Here is a 13,646-nt window from a genome sequence, read left to right on the forward strand (position 1 = left end):
TTTGTATATGAGACTACAGTCGTGTTCGATGACAGTTCGGCTAATTTTAGGCACTTAGTGTGCAAAATTGAGATAACTTCGGCTATATATTTGCACTTAGTGTGCAATATCAAGATAGCTTCGGCTATATATATATATATATTGGCACTTAGTGTGCGAGACTAATATAGCTTTGGCTATTTATTTGGCACTAAGTGTGCGGGTTTCCCGAGTATCCAAAAATATTCTGAATGGTTCAACGAGTAAATGAAAGATGTGGTTGAGTATGAGATTGGTACGAGATGGTACAAGTATGTACATGAACTGTATATGTTTAAAATGAGGAAGTTGTGAAGTTCATATATAAGTTTATGATTGAATTTTGAAAGGTTTGTTAGTTAAATGATCTATATGTTGCAATATTCAATTTGTTGAATTGGATATTTATGATTAAATTAAGTTTATTTCATATGAGCTTGCTAAGCTATAAAACTTACTTTGTTTATTTTACTATGTTTTATAGTGATTCAAAGCGTGCTTGGATTCGGGGATCGACAGAGGCTCCGTTACACTATTCAATTATAAATTTGGTACTTTTGAGCTTATGTTTTGGTTATATGCATGTATAGGGACTTTGGTCATCTTGATTATGTTATTGTAATGAGTTTTTCCATTTGAGTTGGCTTGTAAATGTTCAAAGTTTGGTTTTGTATATTTCCATATAAGTTGACTTATTTTGGTATGCTTGAATTATGTATATATATAAGTGTATGTGACTTGTGTGATGTTTTGAATGTTAGACATGTTATGCTTGTGGATAATTAGCATTATAGTTATCTAATAGCCAAGTTTTGAATGGTTGAAATGCTTAAGAGTATAAATCAAATTATGCATATTTGTTAATGGTCATTTTGATGATTTGAGAAGATAAAGATTGGTTGAACTTAGATGGAATAATGTAGTATTTATGTTTTGTATTGGTTGGTGTTGGAAATGGTATATAATATGCTTGATTTGGAATTGAATTATATGTCTTTTGATGCTATGTTTTGTGCCATATGAGTTGTACAGGTGTGCATAAGTTGGGTGGCAAAATGGCTTGGTAAATAGCTTATTTTTGTCCACACGGGCAGAGACACGGGTGTGTGTCTCAGCTGTGTGTGACACACGGTTATGTACACGACCGTGTGTGACACACGGTTTACCTGGTGTTGAAAATAAAAATCAAGTCAGTATGTTCCACACTATCTCACAGACGGGCGTGTGACATGGCTGTGTGGCATAAGTCAGTATACCTTATAGGATTGGAACGGCCTAACACACAGCTTACTACACGGGCGTGTATGGCCATTTTAGGGTACATGGGCCGTGTGACCCAAGTCAGAGAGTTACACAAGGTCGAACATGGGCTGGGACACGGCCATGGGCTCCCATTGTGAATGTTCACACGGCCTGTGACATGAGCGTGTCTGTTGACCGTGTGAGGCACACCGCTGGGGCACACGGGTGTGTGTCCCCTATTTTGAGAAAATTTTTTAAGTGTTCTAAGAGTTTCTAAAGTTATCGATTTAGTCTCGAACCACCTGAATGCATGTTTTGGGCCTCGTAGGCTCGTATTAGCAATGAAATGTTTAGTTCTGAATAAATTGTGTATGAATTGACTAAATGTAGGTGAAATGTATGTTTAAATGTGTTGTAAGTTCGGTAATGCTTCGTAACCCTATTTCAATGTTGAATACGGGTAATGGGTATTGCATTTGTTGGTATCAGAGCTACGATTTAGTCGATTCTTGAACTAACATAGTGTGTGTGAAAGTCTAGCTATATATGCCATACATAACCTATGATAGTGTGACTAATCCTGACAATTTAAAATTTATTTTCGTATAGTAAATGGATCCCAATCGAGCTGTAGCTGACAATGTCGAGAGTAGTGCGCCAGCTCCCACTCAAGGGGTAGTGCCTCCTAAATCTAGAAATGTATCGAGTAGTCACAGAGGAGAGGCTAAGGAAGCCTTCTTCCAAATGATGAACAAGTGGTTCACGGAGTTTGTACGAACAAATCTGGCTACTCAACAACCTCCACCCCCACCTAATCCTCAACCTATTCCGTAGCTCCTCAAGGTGTGGAACTTTTACAAGCAAATAAGCCTCCAGTTGATAAGATCCAAAAGTACGGGGCTGAACAGTTCAGATCTACTGTTGATGATGATCCCGAGAGATCTAAATTTCGGCTTGAAAACACTATCAGAGTATTCAATGAGCTTTCATGCATGCTAGTTGAATGTTTAAAATATGTCGTTTCATTATTGAGAGACACAGCGTATCAATGGTGGAGTACTTTAGTGTCAGTGGTACCGAGAGAAAGAGTGACCTGGGAATTCTTTCAGACTAAGCTCCAAAAGAAATAGATAAGTCAGAGGTTTCTCGATCAAAAGCACAAAGAGTTTTCAGAATTGAAACAGGGCCGTTTGACTGTAACTGAGTATGAAAGGGAATTTGTACAGTTGAGCAAGTATGCTTGGGAGTATGTTTCTACTGCAGAAATCATGTGCAAGCGGTTTTTTGATGGGTTGAATGTGGATATTAAACTTCTAGTTGGAATTCTAGAATGGAAAGAATTTGTTGTCTTGGCTGATAGAGCTTTCAAAGCCGAGGAGCTTAGCAAAGAAAAGAGGAAAGCAGATTTAGAGGCTAGAGATTCGAGCAAAATCCTGATGAATAAGCCATATCATTCTTCATAAAAGAACTCTAGAGATTCATTCAATTGTCCAAATGTTTCAATCGGGTATTCAAACAGAGATCGTGGAAAACAATAAAGATCAAGTTACATTAGAATCGAGTGTTGGCAGTGTGAGAAATAATAAACCCGAGTGCCAACAGTGTAGAATAGGGCATTTTGGGGAATGTTAGGTGAAATATAATAATAGAGTTTGTTACAAATGTGGTGCACGAGATCATTTTATTCAAGATTGTCCTGATCTAGCTAAGAAAGATAACTATCAAAATGCAAGATCGAGTAATACAGCTGCCACTAGAGGAAGGCCATTGAAAAATACGGGAAATGTAGCCAGTAAGAGGAACGATAAAGGATTCTGCAGTGAGATCTGAGGCCAGAGCACCTGCTAGGGCTTACGCTACTAGCGCTGGCGAAGATGCATGATCACCAGATGTTATTGCCGGTACATTTTCTGTTTACGACACTAATGTTATTACATTGATTGATTCTGGATCAACTCACTCTTATGTTTGTGAGAATTTAGTGTCTAGTAAGAAATTGTCTATTGAATCTTCTGAGTTTGTGATTAAAGTATCGAACCCTTTAGGTAAGTAGGTTCTAGTTGATAAAGTTTGCAAGAATTGTCCTTTAATGACTTAGGGTTACTGTTTTCCAGCTGATTTGATATTATTTCCATTTCATGAGTTCGACGTAATTTTGGGAATGGATTGGTTGACTCTGAATGATGCCGCTGTGAATTGTAGACGAAAGATTATTGAATTGAAGTGTCAGAATAGTGAAATCATTCGAATTTAATCAGATGAATTGAATGAATTGTCTGTGGTGATTTCGTCTATGTCAGCTCAGAGATGTGTGAGAAAAGGGTGCGAAGCTTATCTTGCTTATGTTTTAGATACAAAAGTGTCTAAATTGAAGATTGAATCAGCGCCTGTAGTCTGTGAATATTTGGATGTATTTCCAAAAGAATTACCAGGGTTGCCACCAATCAGAGAGGCTGAGTTTGCTATTGAGTTAGTACCAGGAACTTTACCGATATTGATAGCTCTATATAGAATAGCTCTGACAGAATTGAAAGAGTTGAAATCTCAATTGCAAGAGTTAACAGATAGAGGTTTTGCATGAACTAGTTTTTCACCTTGGGGTGCGCCAGTATTGTTTATAAAAAAGAAAGATGGGTCAATGAGAATGTGTATTCACTACCGATAGCTTAATAAGGTTATGATAAAGAACATGTATCTATTTTCGAGAATAGACGACTTGTTTGATCAATTGAAAGGGGCAAAAATATTTTCGAAGATTGATTTGAGATCTGGCTATTATTAGTTGCGAGTTAAAGATTTAGATGTGTTGAAAACTGCATTCAGAATGAGGTACGGACATTATGAATTCCTTTTATTCTTTTCAGATTAATTAATGCTCCTACAGTCTTTATGGATTTGATGAGTCAGATTTTTAGACCGTATTTAGATAGATTTTTGCTCTTATAGTCTTTATGGATTTGATGAATCGGATTTTTAGACCGTATTTAGATAGATTTTTGTTGTGTTCATTGACGACATTCTGATCTATTCACAAAATGAGTCTGAGCATGCTGAGCATTTGAGGATTGTATTACAAACTTTGAGAGGTAAGAAACTGTTTGCTAAATTCAGTAAATGTGAATTTTGGCTCCGAGAAGTCAGATTTTTGGGGCCTATTGTTTCAGCGGAGGGTATAAAAGTTGATCGGAGCAAGATTTCAGTTGTTGTTGACTAGAACCACCGAGGAATGCATTCGAAGTTAGAAGTTTTCTGGGGTTAACTGGTTATTATCGACGTTTTGTAAAAGGATTCTCGACGATTGCTACACCAATGACCAGATTGTTACAGAAAGATGCAAAATTTGAGTGGTCAGAGAAATGTCAACAGAGTTTCGATCAGTTGAAAGCATTGTTAACTGGGGCACTAGTGTTGGTTCAACCTGATTCAGGTAAAGAGTTTGTGATTTATAGCGACATGTCATTGAATGGTTTTTGTTGCATTTTGATGCAAGAAGGAAAAGTCATAGCTTATGCCTCTAGACAATTAAAACGCAGGAAAAGAACTATCCGACGCATGATTTAGAGTTGGCCGCTATTGTTTTCGCATTGAAAATTTGGCGACATCATTTGTACGGGGAAAAGTGTCACATCTTTACTGATTACAAGAGTTTAAAGTATTTAATTACTCAGAAATATTTGAATTTGTGACAACGAATATGGCTCGAGTTTCTAAAAGATTATGAGTTAGTGATTGATTATCATTTGGGGAAAGCAAATGTGGTCGCAGATGCTCTGAGTAGAAAATCTCTGTTTGCGTTGAGAGAAATGAATATGAGACTGACCTTGTCTGATGATGGTTTGATTCTAGCAGAGATGAAAGCTAAAACTATTTTTCTTCAGCAAATTTGAGAAGCTCAAAAGTGTGATACTGAGTTATAAGCTAAAAGGGTACAATGTGAGTTGAATAGTGATTTAGACTATCAGACTGGAACCGATGATTGCTTAATGTTTCGAGGTAGAATCTACGTACCGAAGAGTTCTGAGCTCATTCAAAAAATTTTGCATGAAGCACACAAAAGTTGTTTATCTGTTCACCCGGTGAGTACTATAAACGGAAAAATGTATAGGATTTTTCCTATGTCATTTATCACCTTTTTACTTAAAACTGTTGTTAAAACCAAGTAATTGTTTAATAAATTAATGAAATATCTGAAAATATGAAATTAGGACATAGAAATTATTAAAATGTGATTTTATGCTTTATCATATAGTTTTCATGCAATAAATGGTTTATTTTATTAATTTGAATATATTATATTTTTAAGACATAAAGTCGCCATGCATGATTAAATTAAATAATAAAATATAAAATTATATTTAATAATTCATTTTAAAATATTTCATTAATAATTTGGGTTTTAATTTAAATTAATTAAATTGAATAAATTTTATTCTTTGGTTCTCTAACTTGTTGATTTATTTTGGACATATCTGATAGCTTCGCTGGATTACAAAACCGTCCAAATTGGGGACCAAGTCAACCCAAAATTCGGCTGTACATGGCTGCCCATAAACCACTTTTTGGTTTAATTACAGAAAGTCCTTGAAGAGTTGAAGAAATTAGAGATTTACCTGAAGATTTGCACTTGACCGAGTCTCAATCCTAAGTTGTTGTGGCACTCAAATTGACCAAAAATAAAGCAAAATTCAGCATAACTTCCTCAATTTATGGCCGGCCACCCATGGGAGATGATTCAAAAGATGAAAGCTCCTATTTTAGTAAACTATCCCCCTTTCCTCACTTATAAATAAGACCTCATTCTCACATTTCTAATCATCCCTCATCCCTCATCATTCATCATTTTCTCCTCTCTAAATTCTCTTAGCATTCTTCTTTTCTCCCCATACCTATCATCATCTTTTCATAAAGATTTTAGCATTTGAGCCTCTTAAAGAACCCTTGGTTGGCCACCTTGAAGAGCCATCAGCAAAGGAGCGAAGCAAATGAACGAAGGAGCCTTGTCAGTCAGAGTCTTAGGTGACAGCCACTCTGAATTGGGTTTAATCTTTCTTTTATTCAATTTAATTTAAAGATGTTTGATATGTGTTCTTTGTTCTTGTTTACAAAAATGTTAGCTTAATTTTATTTAAGCTAGGATGATTGCTTTGATTAAATAATATTTATTCGATTCATGCTTATAATGTTTGTGCCTCAATCGATCATGTTTTCAATTAAAATCAAGTCTGTATTTTGTTCATACGTGATTGAAATGCACCTGAATTAGCAAAGCGATCCTAACCAAATGATGGCTAGTAGACGCATAATTGAAATGTGCATGCTCAATTTAGATCCTAACCCGATTGAATTGCAGGTTGTATAACAACCCTTACCGGGCTCTGCTATCTGCATAGTTTTTAGATTTGTGTGATTAAACTGTTTCAAACCTAACATGTCCCTGTTACCACGCACGAATACTAAGAAACTGGATTGCATTATTTCGTGATAGGTTTTAAATATTCATAATTACTCGTTCTTAAACTAACTATTATTACGATGTAGGCAAGTGTACCTATCGAATAGTAGTATAGTTTTAGCAAGACCAAATTGTTGAACCCAAAGGAACTAAAAGTACTAGTAATGACTGTCTTTTTTTTATCTAGCCTAAGAATAAAGAGGTTTTGTTTTAATTAACTAATTATCTAAACTAAGAAAGCATAGAGAAAAGAATTAGGGAATTGCTTTTAGGAAAAATCGATTGACTTAAGACAATACCTAAGGAAAAATCCACCTAGACTTTACTTGTTATTCTGGCTCCGAATCAAACGATTTATTTCAACTTGTTCCGTAGAGATCCCTAAGTTATGTTATTATCCCTATTCAAGACTAATAATGTCTAATCCCTAGATTGAATAACCGAGACTTTTCTCTAATTAACACTCTAGGGTTGTATTAACTCGATCTATGGATCCCCTTATTAGGTTTCACCCTAATCCGGAAAAATCTTGTCACCTATGTCTAAGCGCGCAATCAACTCCGCTTAATTATGACAAATGTACCCTTAGACAGGGTCTATTCCTCCTTTGAATAAGAGGATGTCTTGAATCAGTATCCTGGGATATCAAAACAAGAATTAAGAACACATAATTAAGAACAAGTTAAATATTTATCTTACAATTCAGAAAATAATAACAAGATTCGTCTTAGGTTTCATTCCCCTTAGGTATTTAAGGGTTTTAGTTCATAACTAAATAAGAAAACATCTCAGAAGAATAAAGAATACAAAACATAAAGAAAACCCAAAACTCCTGAAGGGAAATTGTAGAGAGATATGCAGTCTTGATGATGAATCCGGCTTCTGAGATGGATCAATCGGCTTCCTTGGAGTAATTCCTTACTCCCTATTCTCCGTCTCCCTTTTCTTCCTTCTCTAGGGTGCATTTATAGGCTTTGGAATGCCTAAAAGCCCTCAAAATTAGCCTTTTTCTGAATTGGACTCAACTTGGGCTCGGCAGGGACAAGCTCGTGGCATACGCCCGTGTTCGATTACTTCAGGCCGTGCTCGAGCCTACCAAATTGACACGGCTGTGTGGTCTGCCCGTGTGAGGAGGTCCAGGCTGTGTTGATTTTTTACCTTGGCCCATTTTCTCTATTTTTGGCCCGTTTCTCGTTCCTTTCGCTCTCTTATGCTCTTCTAAGTATAAACATGAAATTAAAGCATTAGGAGCATCAAATTCACCAATTCTAATAAGAAATCATTCATAAAATGCATTAAACATGGGGTTAAAATATGTATAATTGATGGTTTATCAAACACCCCCACACTTAACCATTTGCTTGTCCTCAAGCAAAATTCTCAACTCATAATCAAAATAAATTCTTCTCAACTTATAATTTCTATCGATAATATCTCAGAATAATCTATAGGTAATCATACATTGAGAATTCAACTAAAAGAACATAAAAGTTTCAAACATTCCAAGTTGAGTATTTAATCATGCAAACATAGGTGTCTCTCCGCATCTAAGTAATTACCTTTGATTCGAAATATCACAGAGTTCCACATCCTCACTAAAGATTCACTCAAATCACTTGAGGTGTTTAAAGACAATAAATGAAGCACTCAATAGTCAATAATGAAAAGTCATTACCATAGGCTTGCATGAAAATCAAATCTCCACCACTATAATTTAAGATGATACGTCAATCAAAAGGTCTTTGGAGGGTTGTAATGAGGCTTGGTTAGGGGGTGTGGTCACAAGCTGAAAGAAAGGTTTAAAATCGAGATTGAATTGAAAAAATACCTAACTAGAAAAAGAGTTAATCATTACTTGCGTACAAAAGAGCTGTAAGAGTATGCCCAAAGATCAATCACGAGATGGTTGTAATAACATACTTGGTTTATCATGTTTATTAATATAAGGCGTTGCCATTATTATTTCAGTTTCTTTTCTATGTGCATAAATAAATTGTTTTATGATAATGTCCTGAGAATAATATGATTATTCTTAAAAGATCCTTAGTCAAGTATTATTGTTGGCTAGGACAATAATAATGCATTAAGACTAACATGTAGTTGATTAATGATAAAGAGTTGTCATTGATATGGAGTGTCAGAATCAAAGCATGAATATGTGTGTTAGAGAACAACATATTGGACTGACCCGCTATGAGTATGGTTCTTGGATTACTATGTAATTGTCACAACATTACTCATAGTGATTAATATGTATATGATCCTCATACTTGAGATCGTCTTTATCCCAACACCGTGAGTTGTATATTTTGATACAGTCAAACAAACACCGTAACTGGTTGTTCTATAAAGACTGATGTTGGATATACCACAATCTATGTTGAGGGATATAGTTGATCAATATAGGATAAGTCCCTCCTACATAATGGGAGTAATATCTCAGGCCACTTGATTGAGTGAGGCTAGAAATGCATGGCCATGCTCAAATAAGTTGATATGAGATGTCACACTTATTTGTGTATCATAGTCTACTCAAGGTATCAAGAAACATGGGATGGACTATGCAAGTGTGACTATTCCATGACTTGTGTCCATTCCAAAGATATAGGACTTAAGGATTAATGCATGAAAGGTTAATCACAAAAGGTTATGTCGAATCATGACTTCTTGTAACTTAGGTAGCATTGATGCATTGCTAGATGCCACTCATTGTTTGTAACATTAGAATCATTCTAATATTACTGCTAACATTACAAGAACCTATAGGGTCACACCCTATGGTTGAAATGAACGAGGTAAAACATAGTTGGTATATTGCTTGGTTGTCACATGAATTAAATTAATTATAGAATTAATTTAATTGGGCAATCAAATTGTTGAACATACTATATGTACAAGGATGTTGTACACATAATCAGAACATAATTTTATTGATATGTGAATTTAGTTCATATATAAGTTTAAATAAATATAGTTTACCGAAATCTTTATTATAATTAATGTAATTATAATTTTTCGGTTAAACATTATTATATTTATTTGAATGATAATTATTATGTTCGGATTAATTTTAATGAATTAAAATTCGTTATAAATATATACCAATTAAGAGGGAGTTATATATAGCAAGGGTAAAAACCCTAAAAAGGATATATAAAAACTAGCCCGAAAATATGCAATGTGGTCTAGCAGACGTTTAGCAAAATACTCTCTGAAAATAGTTTTCTAGGATTTCTACCGTCCATTGTCAATCGGGTGGACTACGTAGAGGCCGACATCGGAAAAGGTTGCGGCTTGGTTCGATAGTGGTTCAGCATTCCTGTTGCATAGGCGTCACTGTCTACTCAGATTGAAGTTTCGGTAATTTCGAAACCTTTTTATCACCCTGATTCGTTCCTTACACATGGATCCTTGGTTTGGATCGCCGGAATTTTTTTTTAATTTTTCGCTGCGCCTTGGAGACACCGGTGTTCCAACAAGAGCTTCTTCTCAGACTATGGAATTTAACTTTTGAAGCTTACAAATAGAAGATAACTACTAATGTGTATACATTTTTTTTAAGTACAAGTTAAAATAATATAGACTAACTATTAAGAACATATAGACTAACTATTAAGAACAAAACATAGCTAAGCAATCCATTCAACTCAAATCTTGACAAAAATAGGGATTAATTTAGGGGATTTCAACAATAATGGGTTAAGGGTTAATATTGAGGTTAATACAAGGAATGACTTGTTAGGCTCAAGGGGGTTTACTAGGGGTTAATCGTGGAGGTAGGCTTTTCATGGCATGAGTGGGTTAATCCTAAGTGCCTTAATCATTTTGATATATCAAATCAAATGGTGTGGTCTCGACATGCATAATCAAGCAAGTTCTAGAATAACAGTTCAATACTGACGCACCCAAAGCAATAATAAAAGCGAGCATGAAAGGATTAATAGATGCCCAAAAGGGCTAAAAAATCTCACAAAAATTATGGCTTTTTGATGTTTAAACATGTGAATTCCAATTCAAAGTAATACCTAGACTTGGGGAAACAACCTATAATTTTAAATTCTTAAAAATCAACTTATCATGCTTGATTCTCTAATGTCTTAAAGTTTAAATAATCAATGCATAAAGGCCTATGTTTTAATTCAAGATATATCAATCAAAATCATAAATCAATTAAAATTTATCCTAAATATGATATGAAAGTTTTTCAAAAGAACAAGGCAATCATTCAGGATTTTTCTGATAATGAAATAAATACCTGTAACACCCCGAACCCGAGACCATCGCCGGTGTCGGACACGAGGGGTTAACAAGCCAAATCCACATATTTCACCCACCAATTTGACATTTCCAGACAGGCTGGAAATCTGCGTCACTGTCACCTTAAAAATCATATCTCGAGTTTCAAAACTCGGAAACTGATTCCGTAAATTTTCCCTGAATTTAGACTCATATATCCATCCATGGATTTATTTCTAGGATTTTTGGTCGGGCCAATTGGTACAGTTTATTAGTTAAAGTCACCCATGTTACAGGGATCGACTGCTCTGACCTTCGAGCGTTACAACTTGAATATCTCTCTGTACAGGGCCTTAATACTGGTGCCGTTTGTTTCTAATGAAACTAGACTCAAAATGGAATCTTTACATATAAGGCATGACTCCTAATTCTTTCTGGATAATTTATAATAAATTTTTAAAGTTGCAACAGGGGACCCAGAAACCGATCTGGCCCTATCTCACAATAGCTTTAATATCTCTTAACATGTAACTCCTATGACCGTTTCGTTTATTCCACATGAAAGTAGACTCATTAAGGTTCATTTACATAATTTATTCATTATTTAATACCATTACTACAAATTTTGGTGATTTTTCAAAACCACACCACTGCTGCTGCCAGCATCTGTTTTCATAGTAACCATTACCTATTTCATGATTTCCAGGATTCAAATGGCCCTTTTTGCACACATAGCACAAAGTGTGATTATGATTAACCATTCCAATGGCTAATCCTTTCAGACAATTTCATACCCCATAATGATTATCATACAAACTATTATAGAATCATACTAAAAACGTATATAAGCCATTTTCGCATGGCTATCCAAGCTTACACAAAACCGAAAGGTACATGACCTTCAATATTAGGGTAGTCCTATACATGCCATTTCAAAGTTCACCCAAAATTATACCAAAATGGAGGCTTTGATAGTGTAGATGACTTCGACTTTAATGATCCCGAATCCGATCGCTAACGAGCAAAATCTATAAAACAGAGAGCCAAAGCAGCGGGGTAAGCATTTTATGCTTAGTAAGTCTCAAGCAATAAAATCAGCTTTAACTAAGGCATTACATTCACATAGCCAAATGAATCATTTCATTAATACACATTCACATAATCATACTTGCTTCACACTTCATCATTGTATACTTTCACAAGATATCAACCAATTCAATAGCTGAAAATTCGTTAGTCGATTGAACGAATGTTACTCAAACATATCGACTTTTCCAATGCACATATAAACATACCTTTTCCTTTTGGCTTTTCGAGCGTACTAATTAAATTTATTACAGCAACCAACGCTCACCTTCAGCCCAAGCTTCTTCGGAATACAACCGGATATAACCACATGCACGAATGCCTTGGTATTAGCCCGGATTTAACAACTTGCACGAATGCCTTGGTCTTAGCCGGATGTGGTCACTAGCACAATGGCCTTGGTCTTAACCCGGTATAATTACTAGCATAAATGTCTTGGGACTTAGCCAGATATCATTCAATTGCTCATGCACACACATACATCAATAATCATTACACATCCATGTTTCATTTTCGTTACTAAGGCTCAAACACAAACATATCACTTGCATAATCGCCTTCGGGACTTAGCCCGGGTATCATTCAAATACTCATACACACATAAATCAATAATCATTACACATCCATATTTCATTTCACATAATTCGAGTAGGGTCATTTCTTGAGGACTTACCTCGGATGTTGTCGAACAACTTCGACGGCTAATCGATCACTTTTTCCTTCCCTTATCCAATTGTGGCCCTCTAAGCTCTTGAGCTAATTCAATCAAATTCAATTCATTAAAGTCTCGCTTGCTAGCCTTGGCGAATACACATATCATTGACTCAACATCACATAACTAAGCACTTTAGTCAATTTTCTTTAATTACGCACACATTTGGCCTTAGCTCACAACAAGGTAGCCGATTACCTAAGTCAAGAATAGGCATCATTAAGCTTGCCTCTAACCGAATGCATGCACAATAATTCCCCCCATGTGGCCGATTATACTTAGTCATACTTGCACAAAATCAACAATAAATTGCAAGATTTTCACATCATATGTGTACTAGGCCGATTGTACATGCAAATTTCACAACATTCTTCAACAAATTTCTTCTTTAAACAACATATTTATCACTTTCTTCATAATCAAAATGTGCAATCATATATACACATATAGGTGCAAGGCCGAATTTCAAGGTGTCCATAGCCATCCAAAACACAAATTTTTACTAACATGCAAGAAGCATGAACCATGCTCATGAATGCATCATGGCGAATACATCACAATCATGCCCTTTCAACTTCAATCATGGTTAAACAAAAAGAAAACTCAATGTCTTACTCAAGATGGCTACAAGAAATTTCAAGAGTAGAAAATCCATCATTGCATGCATCATTAGCAAGCTTCACATTTAGCATGCAATGGCTTTAACACAATAACAACTTTGGCCAAATACCATTCCCATGGCATAACAAGGATTCGAACCATGGCTAACATGAATATCAAGTTAGCAACTAAAACATGCATGAAACTCATAACACAACCTCATACATACCTTACTCTTGATGCAAGTTTAGCCAAATTTCCTTCTAGATCTCTTCTAAACAAAGAAAATGAAGCAAAATC

This window comes from Gossypium arboreum, chromosome 10 (assembly GCF_025698485.1).
Source record: "Gossypium arboreum isolate Shixiya-1 chromosome 10, ASM2569848v2, whole genome shotgun sequence".
Classification (NCBI taxonomy): domain Eukaryota; kingdom Viridiplantae; phylum Streptophyta; class Magnoliopsida; order Malvales; family Malvaceae; genus Gossypium; species Gossypium arboreum.